Source organism: Sus scrofa, chromosome 2, assembly GCF_000003025.6.
Source record: "Sus scrofa isolate TJ Tabasco breed Duroc chromosome 2, Sscrofa11.1, whole genome shotgun sequence".
Taxonomy (NCBI): domain Eukaryota; kingdom Metazoa; phylum Chordata; class Mammalia; order Artiodactyla; family Suidae; genus Sus; species Sus scrofa.
In genome coordinates, this window is record NC_010444.4 from 33,127,362 (window position 1) to 33,141,192 (window position 13,831).

General features: G+C 45.4%; 1 long non-coding RNA gene across 1 annotated transcript in view; it reads left to right on the forward strand.

Moving 5' to 3' along the window:
• The window catches only part of LOC102165168, a 100,753-nt gene continuing 93,605 nt past the window's right edge, over positions 6,684-13,831 (forward strand). The window contains exon 1 of the long non-coding RNA XR_002341536.1: positions 6,684-7,050. This is a non-coding gene — a long non-coding RNA (uncharacterized LOC102165168). The remainder of the gene's footprint in view (positions 7,051-13,831) is intronic.

Consider the following 13,831-nt stretch of genomic DNA (forward strand, 5'->3'; position numbering starts at 1 on the left):
GTTTGGAAAGAATGGAAAACAGTAATTTCCTTATCTTGTGGTTCATTGTTGTTTCTCTGTGTACCATCTACAATTATTGATGGACCACAAAAACTGGTCTCAGGGAGCCCCAGTGGAGCAGCTTCTACAGCTTAGAAAACACAGACAGGGAAGCATAGAACTGCCATACAGAGGCAGCAGGCAAAGTGTAAGTGGCAACACAGGGAAATGAATGACTCAGGGGTGAAAAGTCAGAGAGAAGCTGCTGGCCACGTTTATCAGAGTCTACACTTGTGTTGGAAAACTGGCAGATAAAGGGGCTTTTGGGGGTGGAGGGAATAGCCAGTTCAAAGGCAGGTAGATAAATTAGCATTGTATGTTTAGGAAAGGACAACGTTCACAAAGAAATAACAACAACAGCAGCAGCAGCAGCAGCAGCAACAACAAAAAAGAGGCACAATGGCTTAGGAAGAGCTGTTTACAGAAGCATTTTGCAAAGTGTGGCTCCTAGAACTGCAGCATCAATAAGACTTAGGAACTTGTTAGAAATCAAATTATCAGGCTTTCAGACCAACTGAATCAGGAACTCTGGAGGCAGGTCCCTTCTAGCAATCTGGGGTTTAACAAGCCCTCCAGGTGAATCTTGTGCATGCTAGAATTTGAGAACCACTGGCCAAGAGGAAAATGGAGAACACTAGCAATAACCGAGATTGTTTATGCAGTAACAGTGAGAGCCATTTATTAAGCAATTTCTATGTGCCAGGTGTTGTGCTAATCAGTCTACCTGTTCCATCACCTCTAATACTCACAGCAACCCCGACAGACATACTATTATGCTTCTTTTACAAATGAGCAAATTGAGGCTTGAAGTTTGATAACCATTTGTTCCTAAATAAATTGAGCCTAAAATAATCCAGTGGGTGGTGGAAAGAAAGCCAGAGGATGGATTTGAACTATCAGAAGACTGTCTACAGCAGTGTGGTCCAGTAGAATTTTCATGGTGGTGGTGATGTTCTTGCATTGACCTGATCTGATCTGATAGCAACTAGCCACAGGTAGTTAATGAATTGACTAGTGACCATTAGTGTGACTGGTATGACAGAGGAACTGAACTTTAACTTTAATTTAAATAAATTTCAATACTAATAGCTACATGGGATAGTGGCAAATCTAAAGTCATAGAGCAAGTAATTTCAGAGGCAGGACTTGATAGTGGTCTCTCTGACTCCTGCAGCCCACTTGTGCTCTTGCCCAGTGTCTGAGAAGGGCTGGCATCACTGCCGGTCAAGTCCCTGGGGAATTACCTTTTTGACCCAGGATGGCGCTCTCAGCACAGTGTCCTTAGCCAGTTGGTGTTTGTTCCCATGGTTGGAGAAAGGCGTTGCAGGAGCCACAACAAGACAGCCCCCCGAATGTTCCCAATGGTGCAGTTGAAAGCTTTCAGAGCAAAGAGATTGCACACTGACCTCATCTCTTCTGAGCCCTAACTGCACCCCTGCTGGCCCTTACATCAGTATTAGACACTGAGTGGCCTAACCAGAGATTCCAGGAGTCTCCTGGCAAAGATCCAGAGCTTGAGGACAGTTTATTTTTTTTTCTTGCTCAATTCTCTATCGAGCTGATGGAACACTGAAAACTCCTGCTGCCATGAATTCTTGGACTCATCAGCCCTATAAACTGTTCAGATTCACCCCCTGCCTTTCTTTCCACTATCCAATGACCTCATTTTTCTAGGCCAGGGGTTGGCAGACTTTTTCTGAAATGAGCCAGTTAGTAAATGTTTTAGTCTTCGTGAGCCATGGAAGGTCTCTGTTTCATATTCTTCTTTACAGACAACCTTTTAAAAAACTCTCAGGCAGAATTTGGCTTACCAGCCATGGGTTGCTGTCTGTTCTAGGTTCCCTTGCCTTGGGAACAAATGTTGGCACAAGGTTCAGTGGGCACAGGGAAATCTGGGTGAGCTTGTTGAAAGCAGATTCTTCTGCTTTTCTGAGATTAAGATTTAGTGGGATTGGGCTAGGGTGTGGGAATTGCACATTTTAACAGTTGTTCTAAGCGATACTTTTTATTTTTAAAAATCGTATTGGAGAATAGGTGACTTACAATGTTGTGTTAGTTTCATGGGCACAGCAAAGTGAATTGCAATTTTAATGCAAATGATCTGAGGGCCACATTTTGGGAAACACTGTTGGAGGTGGAAGGGCCCTGAGAGCTCATTCATTAACCAGCCCCATCAATTCACGAATCAGGAAATTGAGGTCCAGGGGACGGAAGGGATCTGACCTAAGAGTGTCTGAGTTAGGGCCATAAGGGGAGTGAGCTGTAGCAGAAAGAGGACGCTGCCAAAGACAGAGCAAAGAGATGGAGAGAAACTGGATCTTCAGTGACTTAGTTTAGCCGCTGGGAACAAGCCTCCTCTGAAAGTGGTCAGACCGTTGCACTTTCAACAAAATCCCCTTTATGATTTAAGCCAGTCTGACTCAGATGCTCTGCTGCTGGCAGTTGAAAGCACCCTAACTGATACAGACCCCTCTTTCCACCAGCCTTCTTTGATCCACCTCTTTTGAGAGAACTGTCTTTGAAGGAATACTTCCAAGGCATCATCCAAATGTTTAATCCTTTAAATGTCAGGGCCTTTGTAATAAGCTGGGTAGGTCACACATACCTCCCTGAACCTTAGGCAGAGTATATGCAGTTGAAAGTGGGGCAGGTCCAGAATTGGGAAATTTGGCTTCTAATCTTGTTCCTATCATTGTATAGTATAACTGTTTGAAATGGACAAATTACTTAACTTTCCTGGCCCTGGCATTCTCATCTGGAAAATGAGGGGTAGAAAGAGATGTTTTTTAGACCCTTTTTGTTCTAGATATTACCATTGTGTTCTCAGTGTCAACACCACTCACCCTGATTTTCTTAACCTTAACTCACTTATTTCCCTCTTCTCTCTCCTACTCTCCTTCCTTCCTTCCTCCCCTCCTTCTTCCACTCTCTTTCTCTCTCCCCTTCCCTTCTCCTCTTTTGCTTTCTTTGCAAAGAAGAAACACATTTGCACTTTGACTTTGGCCCGGTCTGTTCTTTCCTGGCAGAAATCATATCCCCATGGAGCTCATATATATTCACATTTGAATCCACAGCCCTTAAAGGTTTCACTAGGGAATTTGAACATTTCCTTCCTGGTTTGAAGAATGGAGCTAATTGACACAACATGAATTTTGATCAGGTGGAAACACTGTTTTTTTTTTTTTTCATTTGGTAAAAAACAATCAGGCTAGTCAGTGGAACAAAGACAATGATTGAAAAGAAAAAAAAAACAAAAAACAAAAAAAACCCAAAATGCACTTGCTTTTCACATTGGAAGTGCTGGTGCAGTGCATTACCTGTGCCTGATACCTCTGGGAGAACAGCCACATGCACTTGGCAGGTTCTACACTTCATCGAGGGAGGACATGGCTTAATCCCGTTTCAGCAGGTTGTGACAGGAGCCAGGGAGGCCTAGGTGGTTAGCACACACTCACGTGACATCGTTCTTGTTTGACTTTTCATAATATTTATTCTTTTTTTTTTCCTTTTAAATCCTGAAGCATTACATGTTCAAAGCAGAAAATGCAGAAAAACAGAAAACACACAAAGGAAAAGCAGCAGCAACACACATCCTGACTAATCCCCAACCCAGGGGTGACCACATGCTGTGGTGTTGTAACTGTTTTGTTTCAACAACTTCTTTTCTAATCACCAAAGCAATATTATGCCCAATGCTCAAGCAAATACGAAAAAAGAGAAATGAAGCATTTCTAATTCCTCAGCCCAGAGGAGTCCCAGGAGGGCTTTGAATACCACCCCCACAACCTCCTCCTCTGCTTGCTGCCTTTCCTTCATGCTGCTGTCCCCATGCACCAGATTTTCATGTTCTGTGCACTGAACGCATTGGGCCTGGCAAAAAGGTACAGTGTATTCGCTTTGGTATTTCTGAAAGAAGCCTCCCGAGGGCTGTGCCCTAGGGAGAGGCTGAGCAGGAGGAAATCAGCTCCACAGAAGCATCTAGGCTCTGTACTCCCCTCTCTCCACATCAGAATTGAGTGTCTGGACTGCTCCCACAAGGGGGTTTGGAGACTGGCTTGAATGCCAGCTGTAGTCGCAGGTGGCAATTTGGCCTAAAACAGTGTTGCTTTATTTGCAGCCTTAGCTTTTGACACCATAATGTAATTAACCGTCTTTCTCTCCCAGACAGTTTCCCTTTTCTGTCTTTCTTATTTGTTCCAGAAGTACTATCACTTTCCCTAACACCCAGGCTCCACTTTCGTTGGTCCCATCTTTTCTGCCTAGAAAAAAATCCCAAATATATATATTTTTAACCACGTATGTGATCAAGAGAAGTGGTATAAACATTCCATTTGCTCTGCAGTTATAGACTTGGATTTAAATTCTGCTGCTGCCATTTAGTAGCCTGCGAGCTTGGATGCCTTCATTAACCTCCTTGAATCTCTGTTTCAGGCTCTGTAAAGGGTGATAGTAGCCCCAGGTATTGAGTTTTTACTACCCACATAACACTCTTCTTACTGCTTTGCATCTATTAACTTAATCCCCATGCACACTTTATGGGCATTACCATTTTTATTTTACTAAAGAAACTGGCCCAGAGAGCTTAAGCCACTTGCCCCAGGTCACACAGGTAAGTGGCTAAATTGGAGTTCAGGTTTAGACAGTCTTTTCTCAACCATTCCCTTTACTTACCCGCCAACCCACCGCCCCAGTGAGGGAAGTGTTTACTCCAAAGGGCACCAGGAGTGGGAATTTATGCCTAAAGTAGAGCCTGACCAATCTGTATGCTTTACTTTAAAAAAAATCCCTAGAAAATGTTCTTTTTTTTTGGCCAGGGGTAGAAGTTGCAAAAATTGGAATTTCCTGAATGCATATGGTCTATAAATTTTTAATGACCAGGTCATAAAAATACAGTTGTATACTATGCATTTATTATATTCCAAGTGCTATGCTAAATATTTTAAATGAATGATCTCATTGGGTCCTCATGGTAGCCCTGTGATGTCCAATGTAGGGTCCTCATCATGTGAATGACAAGATTCTGCTTGGCATGGTTAGGTAACCTGGCCGAGGTGACATAGGTTAGTGATAAAGCCAAGATTCAAACTCAGACTTTTTTTTTTTTAAGCACAGGGGACCAGGGTGTGGAGCTATAGGGCTTAGGCAGTAAGATTAGGAAATGAAGGTGGAGTCACAGTAAATCTTTAGGGGGGTGGGGCTTGGGTTGCAAGGGTTTTTATCCTTCATTTTTCTTTCTTTTCTTCCTCATCCTTCCTTCTTTTGCCTTCCCTCCCTCCCTCCTTCCTTCCTCTTTTTCTTTCTTTTCTCCTTTCTCCCTTCTATCCTCCTGTCTCCCTCCCTCCCTGTCTCCCTCCTCCCTTTTTTCCTTTCTTCCTTCCTTCCTTCCCTAAAATCTCCTTTGCCCACTAGGAGACATACTGGGAAAATAATTACATTTATAGAGTTCCTACTGTGTGCCAGATGCTTTCTACCAACATTGTTTCTTTTGAGACTTGTAACAACTTTTCAACATAGATGGTACTAGCCCCACTTTGTAGATGGGCTAAACCAGGGCCCCGGAAGCAGAGGTGACTTGTTCAAGTTCTGGAAGAAATAAAATGGCTGAGCTGGAATTTGAAATCAGACCTGTGACTCCAAAGCCTGACACCTCTCTGGGGCCCAGGAATGAAAGGACACGAGGGTGGCTGAAGACCACACGTTCCAGGTGATGTCTAGATGTGCTGCAATCCAGGGGAGACAACACTCAGTGGCCAGTGTAGCCCAAAGCATGCAATAGGGGGTCAAGGCTAGTCCTCCTGTGGGTAAGAAATGGAATTCCTGCTCATGTCTACACTGTTTGCAGAAGTGGGCTTGTCCCAGAAATTGCTTATTTGTTTTAAATTTCAGTCGACAGAGTGAAGAAGGCCTTAAATGAACTAGAAATTTTTTCAGGGAAGGAAACAAGACTGGTGCAGGGAGGTAAACATGAGGGTAGTGAGTGACCTCCTAGAACAGAAGGGCATTTCTACTGGAAGCTTCAAACTCTGTGGCTTCTGGATGCTTCCTCCCAGATGTGTGCCTCTGCCACTGCCCCCACCCACCCCCGAGTCTTGTTGGACACCTGTGCTCTGACCAGAAGGAAATCCCATCTCTGCTCTTCTTCGTAGTCAGCCAGGCCAGGGCATCCCGGGCTAGGAGGTGAGTGGGGTTGGTGCCTGGCCCTCGAGTGCTGCCCGGGCATGCAGGTCAGTGACTTCTGAAGGACTCACCCACCCTGAGACAAACAGCGCTGAGCTCCCACGATCTCTCCTCCAACTTCAGGAGCTAACAGCTCCCTCCCAGCTGCTTTTTTCTTTTTTTTGTCTTTTTGCCTTTTCTAGGGCCGCTCGCGCGGCATATGGAGGTTCCCAGGCTAGGGGTTGAATCGGAGCTGTAGCCGCCGGCCTACGCCACAGCCACAGCAATGACAGATCTGAGCCTACACCAATCACAGCTTATGGCAATGCTAGATCCTTAACCCGCTGAGCAAGGCCAGGGATCGAACCCACAACCTCATGGTTCCTAGTCGGATTCATTAACCACTGAGCCAAGACGGGAACTCCCTCCCAGCTGCTTTTGAGTTTCTTGGTTCCCTTAGTTTTTGGGAGAGAGGGAGGAGAGGAAAGAGAGGCAGCTTGCAAGTTCTCCTGGGGAGGGGAAACTCTGGGCCTCGTAGTCCCCTCACCACAGGCGACTGCCCGTGGAATTTTCCCTGATGTCTATGTGGTTCTCAAGTTTCCCAGCTTGTTCACCTGAGCACTTGGAGTTTGGCTTTTCAGCTCAGAGAAAAAACTCGGAGCTGCCATGCCACCAGTTTGGCCTTAGGGCTGTGACTAAATAAATAAGGGGGACCCCTTCCCCCAGCCGGATCAGTTTATTTTCAAAGACAGGGCTTTCTGCAGATGTCACCGTGGAGCTGGCAGGAAGGCCTCTGTGGGCAGCTGGTTGCCGTGGCCGTGCAGGGCAGTTGGGGGCCCCCTCCCCCTGACCTGGGTAAGTCACACTGTGATTGATGATTGGGATGGAAAAAAGGCCACTGCCGATGGACAGGCATCTAGGATAGGTGAAAAACAACAGTGCCTGTTCCTGGCATCTGTCCCTGTTGGAGGTGGAGGAGGTGCTGTAGGTAGTGTCATCGAGTGATGAAAAGAGGCTTTTAAAGTCAGATGAGTTGAGTTCAAAGCCCATCGCTCATGGGCAGGGTGACTTTGGGTGGATTTTATCACCGTTCTGAATACCACTTTCCTAGAAGGGGAAGGGATCTCGTCTGAAGCCAGGTTAATTTTATTTTCTTTTACAAGTGAGGAGTCTGAGGGTCAAAGAGTACCACTGGCCAGGCCAGGATTACACTGTTAGCATGAGGCAGAGAGCATGAGGCTCCATCGTGCTTCCTACCCTCTCTCCCTTTGAAGAACACTCTGCTTTGCTTGTCAAACTTAGCTTAGGGTTTTAAAAGCTGGGCATTCTGGGGGAAATTCTCTTTAGCACTGTAATTCTGAAAGGGTCCTGGTTGCCAGTTCCACTTGGTCTGGGAGCCAGTGTCACGACAGGGAAAAATCCTAGACTTGGCAGCTACAGAGAGGGGTTCGAATTTTACCTACAACTCATCCATTCTGCATTTGGGGGCCGGCAAAGAAATTCCTTGAGGCTCAGTTTCCACAGCCCTTCTGAAAGTCTTTTTTTGGATGCACAGGTGGGCTAGAAACTCCCGAGTCCCTTGGTGTGTGGTGCCGAGTCCTACAACTCCCATAGGGCGCTTTTGTTCATGGGTGGATGTGTAATTAGTTGTTAAAAAAAGGGAGAGAGAAAGGAGAAACGGCTTAAGCTACCATGATGCTGACTGACATCATTCCTGAGATACAGTCTCTTATTTGGTAAAATGGGGCTATAAATAGTACCTGCCTCAAAATGTGCTGATGAAGAGTGAATGAGTGAGTATAAAGAACAGGACAGTGCTAGGCACATAGGACTCAATAAACATCGCTGTGACTATTATTATTATTACTAAAGGCCAAGTTGCAGAGACTTGGTACTTGGAAACTTTCCCTGCCCCAGGCCAGTTCTGTGCCTCTGTGCTTGGGTTGGCGGCCTTGGTCACAGGATAAGGGGGCGGAAGTGGAGCAGTGGCATGAGAGTTACCCAGGACTCATGGGAACAGGGGGGCAATGATTTACAATCCTGGCATGGATTTAGGATGGAGAGCTAGAAGCCTAGACTTTCTCCAAGGCTGATGGCCTCAAGAGACATATATTGCATCATTCTTGCTATTTTTTGTGGCTATATCAGAGCAGAAGCTTTTCTTGGTTCAAACAGGAGTCATGGGCAAGGCCAAGCAGAGAAGCAGGGCAGCTGTCAGGAGAATTCAGGCTGGAGTGGGCTCAGTGCCCGGGCCAGCAGCCTGTGATAGGGAGGAACGCTGCCCAACCCTGACCCCACCCGCCTGCCCTTGACCAGCTGCTTAGGAGGAGGAAGGAAACTAGCATTTTCCCACTGCCATTGTGTACCTGACAGGTTCATCAATCTTAGCTCAGTTCATCCTCCTCACCCCTCAAGCTGGTTGAGAGGTTCCTCTTTTACAGATGAGAAAGAGGAAGAGGAGGAGCAGAAGTATCCAAAGGCGCAGGGTGGGCAGAGCCAGCATACACGTCTGGAGTCTCGACCCTAAAGCCTGCCTTCCTTTCACAGCACTGGATAGATTTCAGTGGTCCAGCCACAATGTCACTGGCAGCATCTGGCTTATCTTTAATGAATGTGTGAATGGCCAGGGGAGACACCAATTAACCTAGAGGCAGCCAGCTCCTGGCGCTAATGGCCTGAATACAGAAGAAGCTTGAGCCCTGGACTCCTCCCTGCTTTGAGTATCCCTCACTGGCTGACCCCCTACTTTTCACTTTCCGGCCCCAGGGCTCTGGACAGACCCTTGGCCTGCTGGGGGCAGCCTGTCCTAGTGCCAGCCCAGCGGGCTTGGCCTGAGCAACAATTGCTGGAAAGGCCTCTTGGAGCAAGTACTTCCTGAAGTGCCCAGAACAGCCCTGTCCTGTGGCTCAGGAACAATGACAACATGACAGCACACGCCAGCTTCTGTGCGCTAGGGAGCCCTGGGCCTGCTGTTTTGGGGTCTGAGCTCCAGGAGGGACAGGCAGACCAGAAGAGCAGTGCAGTGCTCAGACTGATCAAAAGCTTGGACAGTCTAGGACAGACCTCAGGGTTTGTTTTTTTTTTTTTTTTTTTTTTTTGGGGGGGGTGGTGGGGGGCTTGTTTTTTCCTTTCACATTGAAACTGGAGGGAATATCCTGGATTCTCAATTTTCTTTACCCTTCCTGTAAACCAACCACCTCATCCTTGATCTTTGTACTTCTGTCATCTTTCTTTGGGCTTTGCAAATGAAGAGAGAGGAAAAGGAAAAAAAAAAAAAAAGCCAACAGGAAGAAATCAATTTTGAAATTAGACAACAGACTCAGTTACTCATTCAGCAACACTGAATGAAGCCTGCTATGTGCAAAACACAACTGGAAACAAAAATAGTTTACTCCGGGGTCACTCACTTATGTACTTTCTACTTATTTTGTACAAATGACAGAGTCTCTGCCCAGTTCCAGGGGTTGTGGACGTGGCGATGCCTGGGTGGCTGGGCTCTGCCCCGTGGGGGAGGCAGACCAGCAGTTAAATATCTGGTTTATGTGGTGAATGCTGGGAAGGGACATTTATGATGGTTAGGGACACACACAGCAGCACAGCAGACCCTGACCAAAAGTCGGACAATGGACAGGAGGGAGCCTTTGGAAGATCAAGTCGGGCTGTGGGGTGGGGGAGAGGAAAAGAAGAGATATTGGCACTTGTGAAGGCTGGATGGGAGAGGAATGCATGCTTTCCAAGAAGCATAAAGCATGAAGGAGGTCTGTGCACCCTGTGGGGAAAGGAATAATAGCCTCTAGTGGTTGCGACTCCAGCCTGGCCATTGTTGCTGCATGTGCTGGGCCAAGCTACCAAATTTTCTGTAACTCATTTTCCTTGTCTGTAAGTTGGAGAGGATGAAAATAATAGTTCCTACTTCATAGGATGTGATAAAGATTACAAAGGGCTAACACAGGGGAAGGGCTTCAACTATACCTGCAGTAAGTGTTCAGGAAGTGTCAGCTGTGATGAATTGGGAAACGCAACAGCAAACTGGGAGAAGTGAACAGTTTCGCCCACAGGTAAAGAGCTTGGGTCATGGGCCAGGCTCTAGCAACCAAGCAGAAGTCAGAAAGACCCAGCTCTTGCCCACAGAGAACTTGCCATATTGACTTGTTAAAAACTTGAACCCAGAATCACAGAGACCTGGATTTCAATCTCATCTCATCTGTGAGACCTTGGGCAAATTATTTTCCTTCCCTGAGCCTCACTCTTCTCATCTGTAAAACGGGGGTAATGACAGTACATTCCTTACAGGGTTAAGGTGAGGATCAACTAAGATAATGTATGTAATGTAAACAGCATCGAAAACATGGTGTTAGAAAAATGATGGCTATTATGACAGTTGGTACAAGAAGACAGAGAAATAACCTTAATACAGCACGAATAACTTATACCAAGAGGACGAGCTCTTGTATACTGTGGCTCCAGTCTCTTCGTGGCTTCCCACTGCTCTACAATGATGATCTGCTTTTTCACTAGCTTTGTCTCCTGCCTTTGTGGGTTTTTTTGTTTTTTTGTTTTTTTAGGGCTACACCCACAACATATGGAAGTTCCCAGGCAAGGGGCCGAATCAGAGCTACAGCTGCTGGCCTACACCACAGCCATAGCACAGTGGGATCCAAGCTGTGCCTATGACCTACACCACAGCTCATGGCAACACTGGATCCTTAACCCACTGAGCAAGGCCAGGGATCGAACCCACATCCTCATGGATCCTAGTTGGGTTCATTACCACTGAGCCACAAAGGGAACTTCTTCTTGGCTTTGTCTTTCCTGCTCCTTCTCTACTTTGTCTATCCTGTTTATAACTATGCTGCCCAGAAGGTTCCACTTCCAAAGTGTCAGATCACCAGAGAAACATTGTTCACCAGGGGAAGACTTCCTTAACCCCAGACATGGTCAAGTTTATGTCCCTCTGCTACACACTCTCCCGTACCCTTATTTTGATTAGTGTCTGTCACCTCATCTAGACTATGAACTCCATGAAGCTAGAGATCATATTTATTTTACTTATTATTGTATCTCTGGCACTTCATTTGGCCCCCATGTTAGGAAGCCAATTTATTATTTACCAAATGAATGAATAAACAAGAGCACAGCACAAGATTCAATTCTTAGACAGAGAGAAGCTGATGCTCTGCCTTCTCTAAGTCAAACCAGCAGACCCAAGACCCTGTTACTTTGCCTGAACAGCAGTATAATTGATCTAGCCCAGTGTCATGAACCAGAGGGCCGGTTAAGAGTTTATGTAAATGTTGAAACCTTTGGCGGCCTTCATTTCCCTCTGATTTTGCCATGACTCAAAACATGGGAATTTTTCAAAAGAGAGTGCTTTCAGAGAATATCCACACCCAAGAGTGGAAACTTTAGAAGAATGGAGTGTGGGGGAACGGCCCTCGGTGAGGGATTAGTGGGCTCTGGACAGGTTTTCAAAGGCATATGGAGACAAGATGTCAGTGTGAGCTTGTTTCTTTGACAGAATCTGAAATGCTTTTTACCAGCAAGTTTCCAAGAGGCTTTTAAGTGAAGAGGTTAATGTTGTAGGTTTATAAATAAATGGATGTTTGTGGTGACTTCCCTGCAGTTCATGTGACAGGGCACACAGACGGTAGAGGAGATTATGCTTTGCATCAACAGCTTAATTGCTTCTTCTGCCTCTTGGTTCAGTGAGCAGGAGACAGAGCCATGGATGAGGAATCTGGAGACCTTTCTTTCTAATCCTAGCCTTACCTTGGATCAGTAGTGTGGCTATGGGCATGATTGTAACTATTCACTGACTCCATTTCTTCATTTACTCAATGAAATCGAAAAACCCAAACCAACACTCATCAAGGTGTTGTAAAATTGCCTTGTAATGACCATCTCTAGAACTTACTGCATTCTGAATATGTGTCTGTGCTTGCATGAACTCTGCTGATCTTCACAGCAACCAAGGAGGCAAAATTTTTTGTTCTTGCTCCCATTTTACAGGTGAGGACACTGAGGTACAGAAAAGCTAAACACCTTGCGCAAGGTCACACAGCTGGTAAATGGTGGAGCCAGGATTTGAACCCAGGTTACCTGATTCTGGAATCAGGTTTAATGATCATGCTATACTATCCCTTGTTTTTCCAGAGACTGGGTGCATGGCTTGGGAAGGGTTTTAAGAAGAAAAGTCAGTTGCTTCCCGCTTGGCCATGATCTCAACAGAGTTCTCAGTGGGAAGGATAAGTGGGGGAGTGACTGCCAAGGAGAGATATTATGTCTCTATGGTAACCTCCCTCTGGAATATGAGGCATTTCTATGGCTAGTGTTGGGAAATGAGAGTGCTGAGACCCTGGGCCAGGAGATAGATATGGTCTTGAGTCCAAGTTTGGCTGAGACCCTGGGCCAGGATATAGATAAGGACTTGACTTGATGTATGACTGTTTTAGGGTAAATTACTAGTCTGATCTGAGTTTCTTTCTTTTTTTTTTTTTTTTTTGTCTTTTTGCTATTTTTTGGGGCCACTCCCATGGCATATGGAGGTTCCCAGGCTAGGGGTCCAATCGGAGCTATAGCCGCTGGCCTACGCCAGAGCCACAGCAACGTGGGATCCGAGCCGCATCTGCAACCCACACCACAGCTCACGGCAACGCCGGATCGTCAACCCACTGAGCAAGGGCAGGGATCGAACCTGCAACCTCATGGTTCCTAGTCGGATTCGTTAACCGCTGCGCCACGACGGGAACTCCTGATCTGAGTTTCATAGCCCATCTGAAAAATGGGACTCTCAGATGGATCCAGAGATTATTATACTAAGTAAGTCAGACAAAGGCAAATAAATACCATATGATATCATTTACATGTGGAATCTAAAATATTATACAAATGAACTTTTTTTTTTTTACAAAACAGAAACAGACTCACAGACATAAAAACAAACTTATGGTTACCAAAGGGAAAAAGTGGAGGAGGGATAAATTTGGAATTTGGGATTAGCTGATATGCAATAATATATATAAAATAATAAGTTCCTACTCTATAGCATGGGGAACTATATTCAACATTTTGTAATATCCTAATATGGAAAAGAATCTGGAACAACCCACAGAATGGGAGAATATACTTGCAAATGACAAAGGATTAATCTCCAAAATATACAAACAAAACATGTAGCTCAGTATCAAAAAATCAAACAACCCAATCAAAAAATGGGCAGAAGACCTAAGTAGACATTTCTACAAAGAAGCCTGACAGATGGCCAAAAAACACACAAAAAGATGCTCAACATCACTAATTATTAGAGAAATGTCAAACAAAACTACAATGAGGTATCTCCTCATACCAGTCAGAATGACCATCAAGAAGCCTACAAACAATACACACTGGAGAAAAGGAAGCCCTCCGACACTGCTGGTGGGAATGTAAATTGGTGCAGCCAGTATGGAGAGCAGTATGGAGGTTCCTTAAAAATTAAATAGAGAAAAAGCATATGATCCAGCAATCTCACTCCTGGGCGTAAATCTGGAGAAAACCATAATTTGAAAAGATATATGCATCGCAATGTTCATTGAAGCACTATTTACAATAGTCAAGACATGGAAGCAACTTAAATGTCCATTGATAGAGGAATGGA